The 24,329-nt window shown below is 41.6% G+C and overlaps 1 protein-coding gene and 1 long non-coding RNA gene across 6 annotated transcripts in view; one reads left to right on the forward strand and one right to left on the reverse strand.

Annotated features, from left to right (window-relative positions):
• Positions 1–24,329, reverse strand: part of SK (small conductance calcium-activated potassium channel) — a 171,390-nt gene that overhangs the window by 129,820 nt on the left and 17,241 nt on the right. The gene's annotated exons all lie outside the window — the stretch shown is intronic.
• Positions 1–24,329, forward strand: part of LOC124221992 (uncharacterized) — a 167,386-nt gene that overhangs the window by 109,382 nt on the left and 33,675 nt on the right. The window lies entirely within an intron of this gene.

Genomic DNA, 24,329 nt, shown 5'->3' on the forward strand with positions numbered 1-24,329 from the left:
CCGCCAATTCTCGTCCAAAAATCCAGCATCAAAAACTCGATTTTCCTACTACACTGTTGGGAAAATTGAATCAAACATAATGTCCTGGCAGATCCACTTTATGCTTGTGTTATTTGTTACATATTTGTTAGTGAATGTGACATATATTTTGTGATTTTAAAAAAACAAAAAAAAAAAAAACACTGACGGATAACAAATCAGTTGTAGATTTGAAAAATAATTTCAAAAAAAATTTCCAACAAAATTGCTGCGCATATGAATGAAGAATAATTTTGTTTCACAGAGGCAGATAATAGAGTTGAGATGCTGACATTTTACAAATCAGCACGCGTCATACCACGTACATACCTATATAAGAAGACATGAGAATAGCAGGCAAATTGAATTTCTTATGCCGGATGACTGGGTGAGAATCGATTCAATGGCCCATGTATAGGTAGGTATATGAAATCGTCAGAGAAAAAGGGCGAAGGTAAAAGGTGCCGCGGAGAAGTGGGCGGCGTTTTCTTATCAATCTTTTCCACCGGCTTGTACAGCTGAGGTACCTACGTCTATTTGATACGGTGAAAAGGACTTTGACTAATTCCTTACTCTGCTTTTCGGCTCGTACAATAGTTCATTTCCCTGCAGAGTCGTTTCCTTGAGACTTATACATATTCCTGAAAGAAGAGCCGCAGGTGACCAATTAGCTGTCTTGGTTAATTAATTCGCGAAAGTAGATACAATAACACGATATTCATGCGATACCCTCAGGAATTAATATCTTACATCTTTCATCCTCTTATTCCAAAAGTAAATTCCCTCTTTCCTTTGCCACCTATTCTACGGTACAGTGTCAACGATTGTTCGTAAAACTGGGTCTAGAGCGTGTGACCTCACCTGCCAAGAATCGTGACCGTGGCTCTGAGCTAGATAATTAAAGAACTACTTCGCGTCACGGTGCACTTGCGCCTCTCCTTCTAATTTCGACTCGAATCTCACAACCCAGGAAGGGCTGTTTCTCTGGAGTCGGTGTCAGTGGTTGGACCAAATATTTAACCAAGTCACGTTCTGACAAATTCTTAGCGGTAATGCAATTTTGAATGAGACCTTAAATTCCCGCTTTCGTTCAGGGTAAATAAAAATGGCAAAAACAGTGTTTCCTACTACGTGACAGTACTTGGCAAAGAGTCGTGAAAGAGTGAAGAAGCGCACGTGGAAAGGCTTGTGTACTTTTTTCTACCTCAAAACCTACCGTTACACACAGTACGTACAGTTTTTATATGCATCGGAAAAAGGGATCTGCAAGGACAGGCTGTCACACGCAAACTAAACCTACACATAATACGAGCTCAAAACCTATCTAAAAGAAAAAACTTACATTAGACACGAAGGTGCTAACAGTTTGGCGAAAATAGAACGAGTGTAAAAAATCATGACATCTTTGCGTCGAACACGCGATTTTTCTGTGTGATAAGAGCGGTAACTTATTTGCTATTTTTGTACGCTTTTATATAAAAAGAGCGGGAGCTTTAATCGGCTTTAATAAATCTGACAGCTGCGTAATAGAAATTCATTCGACAGCTCTAAAGCTTCTTATATTTAACGGTAAATTATTTAACAGTTTGCTATTTTCGTTCCCTTTACATTTTTTATTTGTTCTCCACTAGCTGGCCGTCACGCTGTGGAGAAGCTGGATTTGAAAGCTCTTCAATTCGAGACGGATTTAAAATTTACTTTTCAAATGGGCAAGGGCTCCGCGATGCTGCAGCGGCGTAGCTTATCTATTAGCTCCCGTTTCCGGCAGCTGTCGGACGAATGTATAACTTGCGTTTTTCCGTACTTAATCATGAATTTATGATATTAATTCACCGGGGAAATTCCGCTAATACGACCAGGGACATGACTGGAATTTTTAAAACTGGATTACCGTTCACTTTTTCATTAAAACGACGTTCTAATGTCTGCATGACGAGTCAACGTTGTTAACTGATCCTTTACTTTGCCAGCCAGTAATACAAGGATCGGCCAATTTAATTCCGCACAAGCTCACTATCTTCATTCCAACGATTGTCTAGTTTGTATTTCACCCCCTGTAGGGTAACGCCTTTATTACGAGTGACGGCTCGCTCTGAGATACACTCGTCGTCTCAGCTACATTAACACCGCACCGTGCCGACTTGAATCTCTATACGTTTCTCGTTTCAGACAAATGAATTCCCCACACGCAGGTATCGGTTCAGACAGCGTATGTATATTTACGATATCCTTCAGAGCCAAGGCGTTGCTTGATCTGATTAATCACTTCACCACGGCACTGCAATATAAAGTACTACTTCAAATTACGATGCATGTTTTCTCCGTAAATTCGGTAACTGACAAGGGAACCATCAGAAGTGATTCAAACGGATTTTGACGACACTTATATATGTCGTAGAGGGACCTCCCTTGTGTACGAGGCTGAAGTGGTTTGCCCCATAATCCACTGTTTCCGAGAAAAACAGTATAGAAAGGCCATAGGACGATAAGCAGAGTGAATCGGTCCCCGAAGGATATCTGAATCATCTTTTGAGAGTATTCCGGTACTAACGAGATACGTTGATCCTGCAAGTTTCAGGCTTTTGTCTCTTTCGGTTTTTGAATAAATCGGAAAAAACCAATAATCGGGAAATAAATTTTTACTTGAAATGGCTAGACCGATTTGAATGAAATTTAGACACATTATAGAGGTATGTAAAGGCTATACTCGCAACGGAACATCGTGTTTCTTGGGAGAAATTGTGTACAAAATGCGTCTAAGAATTAATTTTTGTCAAAAAGACAAGATTTGTTTTCCTCTATCGTCCAGTACTGCAAAATATGTTGCAGCAGCGTCGATGAAGATAATCCAAGTGAAAAGAGCGCGGATCCAAAAGTGCGGCCATATTTCAAACATCTTTATCGTGTAAAGATCGAACCGGGTGATGTCGTCTCACTACACGTACGTACAAAGGGTCGTGACTTACGAGTTAGAGGACCCTCGATACAGCGAAACACATCCAAGTACAGCCCAAGGCGTCGGATGTGGCGTGGTGCCGATGTGGTGAGGCTTTCGCGACAGAGGCACCATTGGGATGAAATCTTGCGGTGCAATATCCGGTCACGTGAGACAACGGGAATTGTTCCCAAGTGAAAAATCACTCGATCTTAGACGTTCGTAGAACGTGACGTAAACCAAAGTTGGCGCTGTGACATATTGCGAGTGAAAATAATCGTGAAATACTCGGTAAAACCAGCTTCTCAGCAGCGTTACCGACAACAAAGTTTCAGGCTGCATGCGCGTCGACATCAACCGAGTTTCTTTGAATGAAATACTGCACCTCGAACTTAGTATACGTGTATTTTCTTTGACGGTATCGTTCCTGCCTTTAATTAGAAGCACGCAGAGAGGGACTCGTTGCTCTAGGGTGCATTTCCCAGGCTCTTTCCAAGCCTCTAAGAGACGCGTCTTCGTGTACCTCATATCTTGACACGAACATTATACTCCCTTGGCTTAACTCAGTATAAGCTACCCCTGCAGGCAACTCAGGATTGCAAACAACTCTCGCTCCCTTCGCCCGTTCCTTCGTGTGTGGCGAATATGTTTAGCCAAGTGACGCGTAGCGGTGAACTCATATGCTTTAGTAAAGGTGGGTGGTGAGGAAAATCTCTCTCTATACGCTGATATCGCGTTACCACGAAAAATAGAGAAGATAGAAAAGAGAAGAAGAAAATTACGATAGAAACAATAATCGAACAATTCGTGCATCACCTGCTTAAATGTCAGCGTCGATGTGAAAAATTCCCAGGAACTCACTCAAACAAATATGGTCCAGGTCTGGTTTTATTCTGCTGGTGCAGTTTAGCGCATAGAAAGAATTGTCGGAGCTTACGTCGCGCGGTATTAAGCACGTCTTTCATACGCGGAATGTTGGTTGGCAGTTTTCACTTCCGTCGTAAGCATTTTACCCACTTTTAAAGAGAGACCTGCACCCTTCCATTTCTACGTGCAGCTTTCCACAAAGACGTCAGGTGAAAAAATTAAACTTACCTCTTCCTCGGCCGGTTCGAGGGTCGAGGTCACCTCGGAGATCTCTGGAAACCGCTTCTCAAATCAATCACGCATTTTTGACGAACGGAATTTTTACTTGCTTCAAGGGTACTTCTTAATCCTCTGCAACCAACCGTTCAACTTCAAGGTCCAAAATTTTCGATCTCCCTCTGTCATCCGATAATCAATATTTTTCGCGATAATGTACGGTTATAATAATCAGTTGATTCTTGAGAGGAAATCAACCGTGTCGATGTACAAAAACATTTGATCCGCACGAACGAATGACAAGACTGTTTAGCAGGAGGCTTTTTCTCCGAACGGTTTTGGAATAACTGAAGCTACTAGCCAGTAGTTACTGGGAGATACTTTCGACTAGAAGATACGAGGAAACTAACAATAAAGTGTTTGTGGAATGAAACAAAAATTATGGCAGTCCTGCGAGTTTGGTATAAAAACGGACTTTGCCTTGCTGCCATTGTACCTACGCGAACGTGTCGTTTTTATTACGGGCAGTAAACTTTATTCGCCTGTGTGACGATCCGCAAAAATATTTCAAAGCACGACTCATTTCCGCGAATCTTATACGTATGTACAATCTATCGGATAGTTTCGTACGTAAAAATGAAGTTTTTTTTTTCTCTTTCACCCGTTTCTCGCAATTTAAAACAGCTCCGCGACAAATCATGCTGTCCTAAACAAACAAGCGACTATGAAACTTTCGTTGCTGCAGAATATCCAACATTCTACTCCCGTCGAAACTTGATTGAAATGTTTTTTTTTTCCTTCTTATTCAAGATTAATGTCCCAGTCACATTTTAAAGGTCTCCAAACGTTATTCTCCCCCTATAACCAATCGTTATACCTCGCGATAACCGCTTTCACTCGTGGAGCCTCCAGCTAAGACGAGGGGTGACGTGTCACAGATGATACTGACTTTTTTACGTGAATATACTGTGAAAGACCGCGGGCGGAAGCTGCTGCAATAAAAGTGTGTTACCCTTGGCGATATTTCCCTTGAGAGTTGTCTCAGTCACACGTATCCAGTTAAGGAAACGAAAGAAAAAAGAGAGAGAAAAAAAACCCGCTCTTAATCGCGAGCAAGTAATTCAATAATCGTACAAAGTTCACACAGTCGATTTTCGTTCTACTCATTCTCGCGTATTCATCCGATAAATCTACGAAGCGGAACCGGTCCAAGTTTGCTCAGGACTTCAGGGTCCGCGTCCTGCGAGATCCTCGAAGGAGGTGGAGGGGCGTCGGATTCGCAACGGAACCCTGACTTTGGACACGTGTTTATCCCTTTCTGTGGATAGGTCGTGTGACCTTTACCCGTGATACCTCGAATCAGCAAAAATCACCCTGGAGGTTTGGTCATCGGTAGCATTAAGTATCACGTGTATTATAGAACAGATCGAGGGCCACGGAAATTTCATCCAATGTGGGGTAAATTTGTCATGAAGAATTACTAACCTCGAAGCAAACACCGCGTAATCGTACCTTCTCTCGTAAATTATCTCAAGTCCCAGCCGTGCCGTCCTTTCCCAACCCGAGTCTGTTCCGAAGGGAAATTATCAAGAATAAGCTGGGAGCTTTCACGGGAAAGCAAGCTGTTGTCAAATCTTACATTAGACCCAGGGAATTTGTATTAAATTGCCAGCACATCGGCCAACGCCGTGGTTGTTATCTGCACGTGGGGAGGAGCTGAGAAGGAATTGGGGTTCAATCAGGCGTACGGTCGAGTAGAAAATTTGCCAAGACGAGCGATTGTTAATTAATCAGGGTTGAAAAGTTTAGACTCAAGCTTATTAACGTCAACGTGGATGATAGTTGAAACCCGTAAATTTAAATACGAAATTCAGTACCGATCAATAATTATGTTTTATTTGGTTCCGTTTTTTTTTTTTTTTTTGTTTTTTTGCAACAGAGCTGATTTTGTTGGTAGATGAGATGCCTGCAATATTTGTCAAAACTTAAATATCAATATCGTCAGTAACTAGACGACTTACAGAAAATCATTATACATACAAAGCAAACGAGATGTGTTTAATGATTATATTTGGTTGACTTGCAAATTTTTGCTATTAAAAAGTGGTTTCATATCTTAATGTCTAGGAAACCGTTGATAATCGTGGTTGTCAGTAAAGCGTTGTGTACAGCGGTTTGATAATTTTTTTTCTGTATCGTGGATGTACAGTTTTATTGAATTCAACATGATTGACTTCAGTCACGGCTGTTGAACTTTTGCGACGCGATTTTATAAATACGGAAAATTATTCCGTTTGCAGACGGTATAGAGCTTTAAAAGCGGAAAGCATTCGTATCATTGTTTATATCCGACGAAACGCTGCCATCGTCCACTTTGTAAATAAATATAAAGTGAAAAGTATAAATTAATGTTAATTTTCGACGTAAGAATACACGCGACGCTCATTTATAAGGTGGCATCATTGCTCGTAACGAGGTTTACGATACTTGCAAGTAACCAGACATTCTACTATTGGCTCTTACTTCACTTTCCTTATATCGGCATTGTGTGCTAATATGCTAGTCGAAAGATAAAAATCTCGTTTATACTTTCCTCGAGAAGTGTTACGCTATCACTCTCCTTACCGTTGCTACATGCCTATTTATTACGGTCTTAATTTCATTTTTATCGACAATCAGCCACCTCGGCCATCTCCCGTGGGACTCGCGATGCGTCCGATTCCGGGACGCCACTCAACTTTCATGATCGCATCGGGATAAATGAAACTTTTCAATTCTTGCCGCTGCACAAAAGCGTTCCCTTTATTCTCGCGCAGCCGGGAAATTTTTTCAACCGTTTATCGAGCCGTTGACTGCTTTCCGATTGTATTCGAACATGTGACGTTGGGTTTTGCAAATTCGATTTGTGTTTTACCTTTCCGAAATCGCTGATACCGCAATTCCAAACGATATTTCAGCTTTATACCAGCAGGAAATATGATACGTACCCAAACTTTCATTCCGCACAAAATTATACACTCACATGCGAAAGCTCGCGCATGCGTCAAAAGGCCGGTGAGTTGGTAGTTCTGGGTTGGGATTATCAGAAGAAGCGGATCAAATGCTTGTGATTTATGAACAAGATTTCAACTCCACCCGGTGGATTACATTTGTTGAAAAAATGCTCGTCTCCCCTTTGATGTTGTAAATGGATGAGGAATGAAAAACCATTATTCGTAATCTCATATAACGGCGTTCGCAGGACTTTGATTATAACATTTTATTACGCAGGTACGTCGAAACAAAGGGACGGGACAAAAGGCGGGTCAATAGCCGAGTTTATCGCATCCACCGTGTTTATAGTCGAAAGTTCCAGTATTACTTCATCTTTCATCTGATGCTCAGTTTACTCCTGTTATGGAGAATAAAGGCACATGATATTTTGTCGCTGGAAAGAAGTCAATTAAAGTATATTCACTCGACCGAAGCGACGGAGCTAAACCGAGTAGTGAGGCTTATGGATAGAAAACTCAATTATACTAATTGCAATAACGATAATTACCGTTGTAGTCACGGCCACTCCGGCTAATCACTATGCATATACGCAAAGTGGTTAGCGATGTCGGCCAAACCGAGCGAAAAACCATAGTATCAACGATCAGCTACCTGCATCAGCGAACTTGTAAACGAAACTCATTGAAGTGAAGAAATTATTAATAAATGAGTCGGAGTAAATTGTCGTAAAAAGTTTGTCAAGTTTAATATGTATTTTTTTAATTCCACAGAAGGTTCGCTGAAATATTTATAATCATTTAACGCACGCGTGTCACGTTAAAGCCTTGACGAAAAAAGTGTGTTTTAAAATTGATTATACTTTGATCGAGTTATTTCAACGTTTCCATAAATTATTCAGAATAATAATTCCTCGCGAAGCTGAATTTAACGATACAATTAATCCTCAATGCGATTGCCGATACGTGGGAATTTAACGAATCATCAGTAGTCGATGATTATCGCGATGATTATTGTACATCTGGTTCAAGTCTTAATTCAATTAGAAACAAAATGTGTACATTCATCGGGGGAAAAACTTATCTCATAGAGATCGAGCTTTAAAAATACTGTCGCTGCGTGTTTAATGCCAAGAGTTTTTTAAACGTTCAACTTAACATGGAATGTAAGAAACACTTTTAAAACGTGTTGAATTTAAAAATGAGAAAAAAAAACAAAATTTAAGATACGGAAAAAATATAACACGCTAACAAATTATATCCAACTATAAGGTGCACCTGCAGGTTCGTAATCATGTTGCTTGTGCATGTGATATAAGCTTGCGAAAGAAAAAAGTTTCAACCGACGCAGCGACAGGATAAACGCGGCGCGCCTCCGTTAACGCATTTCAGGAGTTTGCTGCACGCAAAGCGTCGGATAACTTTTTAAGCCATTATACCTGACTGAAACCGACTACGTCGTGACTGGGGCTAGTTTCTCACAAAAGGACGAATTACTTCGCGATTAGTTCGCCGCCCAGGAAACTCTTCGCCACGGAAATTTGTTTCTATGGAATTCGTCGTGGACCGTCTACCTTTAAAAACATTTCACGTACTAAATTTCGACTCTTGGTCTTCGAATTTCGACCGGCTCGTTAAAGTTTCCGGCGTGATAACGTCGTGCAAAACGATTCGGACGAGTATAAATATTCATGCACAGGCACCGCGGGGTTGAGGAATATTTTCTCGAAGCGCTAGGCAAGCTCTACGCGACAGATTTAGTGGCCCTCTGACTTTACTTTGTGGACGAAACCCTCAAAGGAAAGGCTCTCTGAATTTATCACAGAAAGTTGAAATTCTTACGATATCGGATCGTTCCGTAGATAAATTTACATGGTATTTAAATCTCATTTCACTTTCATTTCCATACGACTTACAGTCAATTTACCTGCGCGGAAATTTTGCATTTCCAACACGTTTCGATGTGAAGTAAATTCTTGGATATATGCGGCGCGTCCGAATTCACAATTGTTACACTTGCTCGAGAGCTCTGATTGAATTCTCTCCTTCCGAAGCGGCGGAAGACAGAGATAAGAATATACTCGTATTCTTCGATTGGAGAGGAAAGGAGGATCGGAATATCGGAGCAGCCCGGATGCGTGAATATTTAAAACCCTTAACCAAAGAAAATCCTCAATATCGGACGTGCCTTATCCGGCTGATGAAAATCCAGTTTCTCAAACGGGTTCAGGAGCTTTTAGAGAAAACGTGAGCGACGCCAAGGTCGATCACACGAGTCGTAAGTCGAATCGATCCATTCGACTGAAAGCTAAGCGTCGCTTGTCCGTTTTATTTCCCTGTTCGCTGCTTTTCGCGCTTGGTCAAAGTCGAAAGGTAAATATTTGTGGTCTGTGCTGAACGAGTCTCGCAGAGTTATTCGTTACACGAACATGTCTGAAAAGTCAAACTCGGTTTTTAATTTACACTATTTTTTTTTTTTACCAATGCCTCTTTTACTGCTCGGACTTGATGAATAAAAATTTTTTTCAACTCCCTTAAAGTTTACATACCTACACAAGGAAGGCCCGCGGATACTGAAATGTAGATTGATGCACACGAGCTATGTATAATGTATGTACAGGCAGGTATGCAACATACACGCGGTGAGGCGTTTCTCGCCGTTTTATACCCACGTATCGACATTCCGCAGGGTGTTGGACCGCTCGAAAGTATTTGCCGCCTGTGGCCTCGAAGCCCATTTTGCATGAGTTGAGAGACGTGTAAAAGAAAAATAGAGGAGTTGAACGACTGGATGAGAAGGGTAAACCGTGATAAAACTGAATTCGCCTTTAACCGACGTAAAGATTGTCGTGGAAGTCTGCAACTAAGAAGCATACGTGGATAAATTATCCGCACGGCTAATCTTACCGCCATGACCAAATGTTCGATTCAAGAAAGTGAACGCTGAGAATAAACCGGTAATCAGCATTCTTCGTGGTATGGACGTTTTCTAATCGTTGCGAAAGAAACATCCGGCGAGCTGCGTATGTGTGGGTGAAAACTTTCCACACGAAATGACGCCTCGGTATTATTATCATCCTCTAAATAATTCCTCTCGTTCGAGATAAACGGGAAAATCTTCATACAGTCAGGGAGGCAATCAACTTGCGGTAAGCTCGAGGGACCCAAGCAGAGGACTTTAAGAAGCTTTCTACTGATCGTAAACGTTTGGAACATGTCGACCACTCTCTAGATTAGACTGTCCAATAACTTGAACCTGCAGTCTTCACGCGCTTGAAAGATTCTCAGGGACATCGGCAATTATAAGTAGAGCTTTAATCGAAACGTTGTTTAAGTACGGCGCAGATATTTTTCACCCTTAACTATCATAGTTGCTATTGCGTCTCTCTTCGCATAGGATTTCAGAACGACCATCGCGGTGTATCATTAATAAAAATGTGACGGTGAACCAACCGTACGACTGTATTCGGGTAATCGAGAAATGTACGAGTATGCGCAATTTGCGCGTAACGAGTTGTAGAATTCACGATCAACGTCCGGTGGTATTAAAGTTCGTTCGTTTTCCGGAACGTTTCACCGTGATTCACGGAATGATGATGGCATCCGGTGGTATTCTGGGTAAATGTTTTCTAATTTCTCCACTCTGTATCTCCTAGACCGGCATCGTGACCCGAGGTGACCTGAATTGACCCCGCGCTCGGTGAAGTGGATGAAATTAATTTGGCATCGATCACCGTCCCTTGGTTACAGGCTAACCGATGTTACGGAGATAACATTGTGAAAGAGTACGTCGTGCAATTATTATAGTTTTTTGTTTATGTGTTTTTCTTCTTCTGAATCGCAGCTATCGTACAGTTTTTATAACAAGTAGCCATTTTCATCCCGTGTACGGTAAACTTCGACAACCCTCAGCCGTAACAATTTAGGGCTTCGTAGACGTCAACCTTGGGGATGGATGCAATATGCATGATCTAGCGAAGGAGGGTTGCAGTAGCGCAATTTGCATACAGACTGTAGGGCGAGTCTGTATTCTGAAAATTTAATTGTCACATCGAGTGACGTAGCTATCAGCCGAACCGCAGACTCATCACTCGTACCATTGAAGTTAGGTATGTATTCCTAATGTAATGGGCCATTCCCTCATGCATTAAAGCGCCAGCTTACTGCCAGGCAGTCCATCAATAGTTGATACCAGAGTAGACCAAGAAGCTGACGGGACGGCGCTGTCTCCTAGAACGGACGGACAGCAGCCAGACATCCAGGCATAGTTTCGAGAAGAAACTCTCGGTGAAGGTGCGGAAACTTGTGTCATTAATTTTTAACAACAGTATAGATATAGGCATTGTCGGATGATGCCGAATTCCATTCCCCGTGTAAAGCTCCAGGCTTGGATAATTTGAGTCAACCCGTAGCTGAAAGCACTAACGCTGGAAGATCACGTTATATATACACGCGAGTTTACATGGTGCCCTTACTCACTCGCAGTTAAATTCGAAATAACCCAGACATGTTTATTAAGCCGTAGTAAAGTCTCTGTCTCGATTATTAGTATTGTTCTTGCTACCGGAGAGAGCAAAAATAATAACGATACCGACAGTGTAAATAAGCGTGATTACCGCAATCACGTTTCAGCTCGTTCCTCAACCACAATTCACCATCTTCACTGAACGCGGCTGTGTAAGCTGATGGGAAATACGTCTGTAAGTGTTCCGTTAACGTCCGTTAAAACTTCTGAAATATTTCAGGTGGTGGTTATTACGACGTGACGCGATGCTCTGTACAGGATTTCGCTTTATTTTTCAAACAGAAATAATTCTACTCGTCCACAACATGCATTCTCTGTTCTGGTCCGTCACATCTGCACATCGATTGGTTTGTCAAGCCGAATTGAGTTTCTTGCTCGACGAAACGTTGTCACGGGCTTCTCGCTGGATCTCATATCACCAAAACTTATGTCAAAGGATCAGGTTGGTGTCCGTGAACCTTCCTAGTAATATAGATTTATCGATTGCAGAATCATTAATGGAATTTTACTGGAAAACGTGATTCGGGAAAACAAATTTAGAAGCTTTGACCAGAAATAGCCAAGCCAAAATGTCTGTTCGGTTACGCATTATGTGTCACTGGTGAAAGACAAAGGTGCAATTGTAACGAAATAACGTTGTGATTTGTTGAAATTTGGCGATATCAAAAGCCATGAGCTGAATGCGCAGCCTAAATTTTCTCGTAACATTCGGTGAATTGTGAATAGTTGAATAGGGCCTTAACGGTCCTTTCAACGCGATTCGATCGATGCTAGCTTGAGTCTCGATGCAAAGGTAACCCCGTGTCAAGTTTGTATGCACGCGTTATATACTGAGATGGGACAAAGAACGGCCGCTACACCGTCGATCGAGAGCGTCGAGGAGATTGTGCTTTTCTTAGAAACTGTAAATTTCCAGATCTCGAGGTTGTTTAAATGTTGAAACAATTATTGGTACGTCTAACAGTGCGAATAATTACACGTGAGCAAATTCTTGGAAATTTAAGTGACGCTTTGAAACAACGTATCTTGCGCTTAATTGAGAAGTAAGTTGTTGTTCCTGCAAGCATCACGTATCTTTGACATAGTTTGGACCGAATTAGAGCTTAATCATTAAACTTGCCCGACCTCGCATGCTTACGAGGTTAGCGTAGCTCAGCGTCGACTTGCCGTAGTTTCTGAATTGTCTTTCAACCAGTGCGAGGAACAGACGACCATTTAAACGCATTCACACTCGGATGGATTTAACATGCGAATCCAATTTACGGTCTGTAAATATCTAACGATAAGACGCAGTCTTCTCTATACCGCACTTCATCTACTGGTAATAAATTTTACAATCTCGGGTGATCCATGCATGTACAATAACAACGTAAATTTTCTCAACAGACATTGAGATGTAGTTACAGCAGTTTTTACATGCAGTCATAATTCATGCTTGCGCGAGTAACACACATATGTGTGCCGTCTGTCGGTAAATTGGCCAATAAATAGAGCTGTGCGTTAATTTCGAACCGCAATAGTTACCGCAGTCCCAGGGACTATACAGCGGTCTGATGGTATTTCACAGACATTTTCAAACAAACGCATTACGTGCCTTGCAACCCTGATTGTGCAATAAACGTGAAAACAGTAAAAGACCACGAATAAAGAGGGTCGAGCCACTTGTATGCAGGCACCTTTTAGCTTCAGAACCTCATCAGCTTTCTTATGGTTTTGTGGTCGGTAAAGTTTCATTCCAGGTTGTAAACAATGTTCTGTTCGTCATCGATTGCCGTTGAATTTCGCTGTGAAAATGATGAATCGCGAATCTCCGCGAGGTTAGGTTTCATGATCACATCGATTAATTTGCCCGACGAACCCTGTAACGAGAGGCTTGTGGGCAATACCGATAGAATTGACAGTTGAGTCGTCGTCCGTGTATTTACTCATGCTAGATTAAATCGTGTGTAGGTGTGCATGACAAGCCATGAGTACAGCTCGCGGCGCCAGGAACCTAAGTCATCTAATGCCAGAGCTTTGGCTGTACCGGCTGTCCTATTGCGGGCAGCAAATCAGGCCTCGGGTTTCGAAAGCCGTGCGGCGGATGATCGAATTCATCCCGAAAGACCGCGGGTCCGATGACGTTAACGAGGTCAAAGCATTCGACTCGGGGTCATGTCCACGAAATACCAAACTAGAACGAAGACTAACGATTTCAGAGTATTGGAAAAGTCTCGAGGAGCTCGGGCTGCGAGGCACGCTGCACAGTTCGCCAATATTCTCTCATTTTACGATTCTTTTTCGATTCCGGGGACAAATTGGTGCCCGGAGATGTCTGCAAAGACAACTTGTCGCATTGCAGCACGAATCGGGATAAGTATTCAATAACGATAAAATATCGAATCCGATATAGAGGGTTCCGCAAGCTTATACCTCCAACCTACAAAACCTATTTTAAGTCAGTCGCAAGCCGAAACCGCTACGAAGTTCTCTGAACACACCTCACGCTTGCTTGTATGCCGGAAAGCAAGTATCAAATGGCATCCGTATTCACGTTGGTGTAATTAAAAATAACATTTTTTTCCTCGAGAAAATTCTATAACATTTTCACCGAGTCCATACATGTACGATCGTGTTGTTTTTTCATTCGTAAAATTACGCGAGTTCAAGTTGCCTGCGCGAAGTTTGAAGAGGCTGAGACTCTTAGCGTTATACGCTGGAATACTTTTACATAACCACGAAGTCCGTGAAGTACGTCCTATTTATATTGTATATTATAATATATTAGTTTTCAAAGTTGGCTATGCGAATTTAAACTTCTTCGCCACGTCTAACAAAGCTGTAACAATGTTCAACTTATTCTTACAGCTTTTTTGTTCTCATACCGTTACCACCGTTCGTCGTTCGAAGGGCGTCACCTCTGGTGATGTCACTGTACCGGCGGGTCTTGAAAATTGTGGGCCGAAAGTAAAGTTCGGAATTTGAAAAGTTCCGAAAGTGCCTAATTCCCGATTATTTCGTTGCGAAACTTGAAGTAAAGAAATCAAACTTTGAAGAAACAAAGTTTCGAATCGTTGCAAATCCGACGGTTCAAAGTTCCGATAGAGCATAATTCCGAAAAATAAAGTTTCGATAAAGTGAAATTCCGAAAATTAAAATATACTCACAGAGCGTAATTGGCTCAATAGAGAAGGCAAAAATCAAAATGACCAGGATTCTGGACATAAAATTATCTAAAATCAAAAACAAAGAAGGATCAAAGTGGTTAAATTTCACCAAGCCAGAAATTCATAGAACTGAAAATCTTCGATCACTCAGAATTTCGCTGTTTCAGATTTTTTAATTTCTGTCCTGTCGGAATTTTTTCCATTCGGAACTTTGAGCGAGGAGTTTCGAACTATTCGAAATTTTGATGTTTCTTCAAAGTTTGATTTCTTTACTTTAAGTTTCGCCACGAAAAAATTCGGAATTCAGCGCTTTCGGAACTTTTCAAATTCGGAATTTCATCCCCACCCCAGAGTTGTTCTTCGGAAAGACAGGGACCGAACTACAGTAAAAGTTTAAAAAGGTGCCAGAGAATGACGTGAATAGAACGAGGGACTCGGGGAGTTCCTATTATGCGGCCGGCGAGATATAGGCAGTAGACAATATCGATAACCAATGCACAGCTCAGCGCACTGGCAGACGCCTATCTAGTTTATTCCCGAAGGCATTGTACAACTAGTACAGGTCAGTTTGTCGGGGAAAAAAGATCAGAACCAGAATCCCTCTTTGAATGATGATTTCCGTCGATGTTCCAGTACGGGAAAGGTGCTTCAAAAGTCTTATTGTCTCGATGGTATATTTGTATCTTAAAAGAAGAAAAAGAAAAATTACACAGAAAGTCGGTGCTAAGAAGAGTAACGTCCGACAATTTTCCACGGGAAATGTTCATCCCGCTGTATAGAATTAAGGAACCGAAATTCTCGCAGGTGGATCAATCAAATCCACGTGTGTCACATGCCTTGTAAGCCGCTCGTTGTACTCAGGTATCAAAGACGTGTAAAAATACAAGTAGGTCACACGCGCGTGGCTCACTGGCATGTAAGGGGTGTCAAATAGTAGAAATTCCCCTAAAGGTTGTTAGCCATGCTCTTGTCTTTACTTATGTACTTAGCTACTGAGTGAAAGGAAGGGACATCTTGACGCGGGGTAAATGCCAGATTTTCTTCACCCCGTTTTTCTTTTTTTCTTTTTGTTTACCTTGGGTACCTTTTCTTCCTACTTTGGACAGCTTAACCTGTCACGCGCGTTGTAGAGGCGTCCGGTTACTTGCACAAGAAATGGAGGATCGTTGGATGTTTCTTGTGTTACGTATAACGCAAATGAATCCCACCGCAAATCTGACCAGTATTAATTAAATTGGTTCCAGTCATATGGACATTGAATTTCGAAATCCGCACGCCGGTTTGCACAATAATTCGGTCTCGTTTTTACGGGATCAAAAGTGGAAAATTGAAAATCTGTCATCGCCAAAAAACTAGTACTTCGATTCGATTTAAAGCTAACGGATTCAATTTCAATTTTCCATAAGCGCATTCGATCAACGAAAAAACAAGCATGATGAAGTTTTAACATTATAAGTCTGAAGACTTGATCTCGTCTGCCCCTTAATTGGTGGATGTAATTAAGTGAGATTTTTATCACAAGCCCTTGGTGCTCTAATTGCATTTATCGATCGATGGATAATCGTCTTTTTCTCGTTCTATATCTAATTCTCTTTGACGTGAAATCTCAGTCGTGCCAAAGTACGCTTAACGGGTATTAAAGAAACGAAATTGATTCACCGACAAAGAGGTTTGATAAAAGCTATCGTAATTTGACGTCAGCCCGGTTGAAAGTTTCTCGTTTGCTATGAATTATACAGCTTAAGGACACGCATGGCGCAAAACGTAACCTGCGTAACTGAACTGCAAACTATTCCAAGGGTTGCCGACGAGGAATGCGTATAATCGATCTGTGGAAAACTAGCAGCGGCTCGAGTATGGAGATCTGACATAGCCTTGCCGTAACGTTGAACCTACAGCATTCTAACACATAACGGCCGTAACACGCCAATGCGTATAGCGTAGATTGAAACCAATTTTCGACTACCGTCTTTCGCCAATTCTAAAGCAGTGTTACAGCAATAACGCCCCGCAGTCACGACAGATTCGAATCGAGTGACAAACGGAGCGTGCATCAAAGCTTCGGAGCAACGTGCATCGTCGAAATGTGTTCACTGCACCGGATCGCACGGTCCGTTGATCAGCGTGACGTGTTCGGAATGCTTCAAGCGTCAAGTGCAAGCTGCAAATTGCGTGCACGTGTCATCGAGAGTTGTCGGTTAGTTTTGGCAATTAATTAATTGGATAACACCCGGTTGAACTGGGCGGGCGAGTATGAATGAATTTGCTTTGTAAAATTTTCGACAATTTGTCCGACAAATCTTCCGGACGAAATTTATTCTTTCACCCTAAAAGAGTGGGCGCGGTTTAAAATAGGCTCCGATTTGACGTCATTCGGCACAAGGCTCGGAGTCTTTTTCTCAGGGTCAATACAATGCAGCTCTCCCCTCTGCGGTGAGTTTTCGCATTGAGTCCAGTGAATGGACGTCGGTGAAACCGTCATGCATGCAGGCATCGGAGCTTTAGAGGATAATGTGAGATAACAGTGGGCTGGCTGATCGTGAGGTACTTAATTTCAAATTGTGATTCACGTGAATCCGTGCAGAGCAACGACCCGCAAGCTATGCACGTACGGTAAAGTCCAAGCATAAAAGTATATTGGAACGGATAAAGAAGACGGAGCGTAAACGAAACCCCTTACTGTTATCGTACCATCAGCATTTACTACCCCCGGATTTCTCGTCATTATCTCTGAACGTCAACGGTTCACGCGAGGCAATTGTTTTAAAACGTTTTCAATACTGGCTACCGACAATCAAGACAATGTATTGTAAGCTTTATTTTGGCTTGTCGAAATTCTCCGAGGTTGGAGAATCTCCAGGGTTGCGGATTTTTGCGTGCCAGCACGGCAGATCTGACGCAAAAAAAGCCAAAAGATCGGATGGGAAATAAAACTCTCACCCTAATTACGTTACATGGATAATTTCCGTTGGGTGCATTGCGATGCTGTATCTGGATATCCGTACAAAGACTTATCAGCCTTAATCAACACGCGCTATAATCAGTGATATCTTTGTGGTTCGTACACAGTTAAGCTTGGAGCTGAGCTGAAGGCTGAGCTTGAATGTGAAAGCTTTTAGTGACGATAGAGATCGTGAGCTTGGAATCAACGCTGCTGCACGGGGCTATTCAGAGAGAGAGGTGGAATGCGGTATCTAATTAGATGAGGTCAGGAGACAAGCTCCCGCTCTCTTGCAGGCTGTTCGAAAATAGAAAATACACCAACAACTAAGCTCCTCAGTCAAATGTCACAGTTGGCTGTAGTTTGGTGTAGACCCTAATAGTTGATGCGCGACCTTCGGTCTTTGGCACTCGTTTTCACCCCATATTTCAACGAACTATCACGTAAACGCTATTTGGACGGCTTCCAATCATGCATAAACGGAAACCAAAAGCACTGTGTACAATGGAATTTGTTCAAGGTGATAAAATTGATGAATTCGCGAAGTTTCGAAACGAAAATTCGAACAAATTCAAAAGCGTCGCATGTAACATACTCATTTAATGAATTTAACGAACTTCGTGCCCTGCAATCACGCCGTTTTCAATTAATTTGGAACACGGACGGGACCAGTCAGGTCTTTCGGAATCTACTCCATATCTAGCTTCCCATTGGAACGCATCCAGTGAAGCACGTTGGTGAAAAATTCGCTAGTGTTTTCCAAACCGGATTTGACCAATAAATCTCATTAGCTAATCCATTTTCAGCAGTAGCGTGCAGTTGAAATCTCGAACTAGCCGCGGTTAGAGTCTGGCAAAGAACACTCTTTCCACTCCAAGGATTCCCTGGAAAGAGCTTACTTGCCACTATTGCTACTCGGCAAAGAAATCTCAAGGAATGGTGGAAAGTAAGAACCACGGCGCAATACTTTTCCTTTCCATCTGGATCCGAATATCATGCAGGTAAAGAAGAACTAGCGAAAAAACAGCGGCGTCTGCCTTTCAGCCTCACCATTTCACCTTGCGGTCACCTTGACAACTCGTGTCAACATACCAGAACACACCTAGAGTGGATAACAAGACGTAAAACGGACACGATGCTTCTGGCGCACAAGTTTCGACCTGGAAGCATTACTCGTATATATAGGGTGATAAAGTCCTCGGCAAACGGTGTAGCTGTTAATGCTCTGGACCATCTGCAACGTGATATTCAGTAACGAGGATATGGCCGTCAGACGAGTCTGCGAGCAATTACGCTTAACTATAATATACATGCGAAGCGCAGATGTTTTTTGATCGATTGGTTCTTGTCTGACCGTGTTTCCGAGCATAAGGTCATCATTTTTCAACCACGAAAATTATCGGGCTGTCAGCCTGTGTTTGTATCTCCGATAAGTTATCTGAGTAAGTCGAGGAGACGCGTCCTAGCTTTTTACGTGTCCTAGAAAGTGGCGTGCACTTCGGTTCTCTCTGGGACCGGTAACTTGGCACGTCCAATAAATAGATTTGCTAACATCAGGTTTGCGGTGTCGCACTTGATCGGTTCCAGTCGCTGTGCACTCGTGGGACGCAAGATCCGATTTATCGCCGTTTGAAGTACCTCCACGACGTACCTCGGAGCTTGGGTTTTACAAAGCGCTAACTTATCTGAACTTGGAGGAGCGCCGTGGTCTTGAATAAATTTTGATCACACCACGTACAGGCCTGAACTATAACTATCGACGTTCAATGGAATATACCGAGTGAGAGAAAATCGTTTCATAGAAACCGTACAGGGTTTCGACTTTACAGGGAAAACCTCGGGACAAGAAGCCTGTAATTCTTTCGCTTTTTATTTACTCTGTCTGCGCGCTGGCAACGTAATTTATATATGTGTAAATATTCCCATATCATATCTTAAACGTACAAAAAGTCCTTGCTCGCAGCAGAAATTCTCCACTTCTCCGACGCTGCCCTCCACGTGTAAAAGGGATGCAGACACGTATTTTCCAGCGCTAATGGCGAGCTCGTACTCTAGGCGCAAATTGTTACTTCGCTTTTTTCTTATGCCTCCTTTTGAGACAGTCGTTAACACCCCGCATCGGTTTTCTACGGTGGATAATTGTGAACATAAATAATTCAGCGAGGATGTAGTCGAACATACGTGTGTGCATAGGGATATAGTATACAGGTATGTAAATCGCTCAATTCGATAAAAATAAGTTTGTTATTCACTTCCGCTCCCTCGGTCATTCTCTTCTCGCCTTTAGGGATGAGCCTTGGAGCCCGATATTGAGGGGAGGAATCTTGTTCCACGCCGAAAACAATCACAAACTTTATAAGGCAGGCCGATAATGGCAGAGCTGGAGGATATCGTGTTATCCTGTCACTCATAATCTCTGGCTTGTCGGTTATCCCATTTGAATATATACCAAATATTTTTTTCCCTTCGCGTTACCGTCGTTTTCAATTCTCTGAGAACTTTACAAGACCGCGTTCCGAACCCTCTTTTACGTATACGGGAGCAGCTGTTCCAGAGTAACTTGCACGGATCATTATTCGCAGTTTGTCTGGCTTAGCTTGCACGTTTCGAACCACGACGACCCGAGGGTGTCGATAAGTCGAACAAGCTGCGCCCTCAAACGTGTAGCTGGTACATTGAACTACCAAGAGTTTATATCCAAAGTGTTATTATTCTGGAATCACTAACTAAAACCGACGAAACACGTCTCAAACTTTTTCTGTGTAATAAGAAAAATTTGTCGATTTTTTGTTTTTGATGAGAAGAATATTGAAAACATATTCAAACGTATCACATTGAAAATAAGGATCCGTCGTAAAATTGAGTTGGAATAATACGACAAGGGCTTGCCGGTGGAAAGAGATTCAATCATACATCGAGTTTCAAATGAAGCGGACCTCTCAAGAGTTGCGCAAAGTTCACGCTACAAATATTTATAAACCTCGATGAAGAAGAAACTATCAATTTTTCTTCGCAATTAGCGACAAGACGCGCCTTCGTGAAAGTACGGGCTTTTATAGTGAGTGAAATCAATCGACGCTTTCTGTGCAGATATTTACGGCGAAATCAAGCGATTATTTGTATACTAGGAATGAAAGACGCTGACAATTTGTTCACCGCATAGTTAATCGTGTATAATAGCCATAGGATGGTACCGGATGCATGTGTAGTACTCCGTGACAGACTAGTTTTGCGTAATGAAATTTAACGAGCAGTGCGAATATTTATATCCGCTTCTACGTACATCGCGATGGTTGAGCTGGTGCAGTTTCTGGTTACAGTTGGACGATCAACGTCCCCTGGGCATCGGGCAACGCCTTCGTCGTCTGACGTGCATTATACAAGTGTAATATGATTGAGTGGAACTTTATTCCTTGAGGTACGAATTAGCATAATTGGATCTAGCCCCAATGCCAGGAAAATGCATGGTCATGAAAGTACGTACGTTTGGCAAAATATTATATACACGGACGAGTATGATTTATTACTTCACATTCAAAATGCAACACGTGAAGTTTCTTCTTTGCAAGTTATCATTCGTGTGCAGCAAAACGAAGAACTGTTAATTTTTGCTGCACTTATTCGTATTCTTGTATGATGGGATCAAGTTTGTTTCTTGAAAATAAATTTTACCCGTCACCTAACTTATCGGCATAAACAAAATTTGACCGACGTATCAAATTCGTTAAAATTCAAACGCAGTTTTATATCCAGTGATTTTAGACTTATTTTACAAAGAAAAATCGTATTGACAATGATCGATTCATCGGTTTGCTGAATATTTCATGACGACACAAGTCACGAATAATCGAATTGCTCGCTAGGTCTGCTGATTGTGAAATAAATCATGAAAAAAACTTCGAGCCCGAAAATGGCGTAAGTGGATATCCACATCGCTGTAACCAGAGCAGCAAAAGGGGTTGGTAGTTTTAGCATTTAAATTAAGTTCAAAAATACTCCTGAGCAATCTCGTTAAGGTTCCGTAGTTTTAACGACGCGAGGTGAAATAGAAAGCCAGCCGCGAAGTCAGGTTCCCGTTTCCGTCGCATTCTGACTTCCAGTCGAGCGGATCGCTGCACCCCGCATTTGCCGCTCTATGTCTTCGTCGACCCTTGTGATTTAGGAAGGATGAAGAAAATACCGAGAGGTGATTTATCAACACCATTTGCTTCCCATTCACGGGCAGCACAACTGCCCCAGTACTACGACGGACGGATGACCACATGAGAAAAAAAATTAGGATCCGCAACTATGCGGAAAAGTGAGCATTTATAAATAAACTAGCACGGATTTCGTCCCCGATACTTTTGATCAGCTATTTACGGTTATTGTGAGAATGCCGGAAGTCAGATAACAATTTCAAGTATGGGAGAAGAGACAACGAGGCGTTTGATTGAACAACGTCAATAAATCTACAAAAGCTGAATCAATATTTTGGCGATGAATTATTATTTGAGAAATGACCATCGATCACCTACGTCATGATGGACGTACATCTATACATACGGTTCATTTATCGGTACAGAATATTTCTTTTCAAGTTGATGAATATTAGCTAGACGAAACAGATCGGTGACTTTTTTTGAAAATCGTGGGGCGAACGTTCATAATATTTACGAATTTTCGCGATTTTTATTTTCCGCGTACACTTTTGGAAAAAAAACTCCCTTAGTATCAAACAATTGTTCCTTGAGATTTCACTCAGCGTTTGGAAATCTTTTATATACGAAATAGTAGACTCAGAATCAAGGAGTTGGGGGAGTAATAATCAAAGATTCAAATTGAGTGGTAATAATCAAGATTCGATGTGCTAAGTAATAACCAGAAAATCGAAGTAGATGATAAGAACCAGAGATTTGAAGTGAACGAAACAATTTGAAAATGCATAAAGAACCAATTTTGATTTACCTATTTTGCATTAAAATCTTTGTCTTTTGAAACAGCTCAGCTCACAATAGAATAAAAAATCTTAAATGTTATTTAGTAACGAAGGTTTATCACAGGGTCCATTTTTTCCTTCTTCCTATTTCTTTCGTGCCTCGAGCACATTTGTGAGACTCTATCACTAGACATATATCGAAAAATTGAACAAACAAGTGTGTGCTGAATTCAACTCTTAAAGAGAACGAACAAGGGTGAAAGTCCAAGGTCAAGTGGAATATAATTGTCGTTATATGTATACGCGCCGAATATTCTATTAGATGAATCATACTTTGAATACTATATTTCATGTCCGAATAGCTGTCCTGACTGGAAATTTTTCTTTTCTCTTAGATCAAATGCCACTTACAGCCTTCTTTAATTCTCCTTTCTAACTGCGATAGTGTTCAGCGTGATAAAATTTCTTCGGTGTCCGGTGATCCGACAGACTATCAGAAAGACGTATAATTCCGAGAAAAACCGACCGACATGTCCTACTTAAGTGTAAATAATTCACTCTATATTTCGAAAATGTATACTGGTCTCATCGCAGTGAAAGCACACAAAAAGCACAATCTTTGACATCTTTTCCAATTATATTAGGGGGGAGGAGGGGGGCAGGTATAAATTTGGACACCGATATTTCGATGGATTTATGATTCAGGCCAGGAGAGCGATAGGCTTACAATGTTTATTCAACCAACGCCGTCGTTGGAAGTGTGCTAGAATTAGCTTCTATAATCTGTATGACGTCAGCTTACTAGTAGTTGGCTTTTAATTAGTTAGGGCTCAATGCGTATTACGCAAATATGTTTGTACGGGCAGACACGCGTACTACGATACGTGGCTAAGCTTTGGTACACCCACTCTCCATGGAAACAATCGAAACGAAAGGACGCACAATATGTTGCCCTCAAGAGGTCGAACATCTGGAGATAGTCACGTGTACAAAGTTGTAGTGTAGTTATCTCGATACGATAATCGGTTCGAGCACCTTGTAATTCAAATTTTTCATCCATGATAAATCGCGAAAAAAGCCAATTCACGGCTATTTTCTCGAGAGGAGAAACTTCAAACCAATTCTTGTACATCGGTTGAAACTCAATCTGTCCAAGCCTTCTCGGCAGCGTTTCAACAACTCGTATTTTATGCCTGAAGTAATTTTTCACTCTCTTAGAGAAAATCTATAAGCCCGTAACAAAAATACAAGCACTTGGTTTTCAAATACACCTGATATATCGTCCACGCATTGCCCATTCCTAACTGTCAACGTCACGTTTGTGCGTATATGTTTTACACGCGTTGTGCATACAATAATTTGACAACTCGCCAGGTTACACTGAAAAACTGAATGAATTTCCACTCAACATAATACGTTATGCAACATAGTCTATCCGTTATAGTTTGAATGGGGAAATAAAACATCAGTGTTGTGAACACGTTTTCGACACGCTGTCAATTTGTTTATTCAGTTTTTCACACCTCGACCACCTCTGCCAGATTTTGCGTCAACGTTTAGTGTACCTACAATCTACATACACATACGTGTACGTATGTGCATTGCATTTTCTATACAGGGTTATTGAAAAAGCTTGTTAACTACTTAAGTTGATGGCATTTTTTGCACAGGTTGAGTAGCTCTCATCATCTTTATTCCGTTTCATCGAATATAATGAGAATATATTGCTCGCGAGGCGATATTTCAACCTGGACCCTGAAGCTCGGCTTTGCT

Source organism: Neodiprion pinetum, chromosome 6 (assembly GCF_021155775.2).
Source record: "Neodiprion pinetum isolate iyNeoPine1 chromosome 6, iyNeoPine1.2, whole genome shotgun sequence".
Classification (NCBI taxonomy): Eukaryota; Metazoa; Arthropoda; class Insecta; order Hymenoptera; family Diprionidae; genus Neodiprion; species Neodiprion pinetum.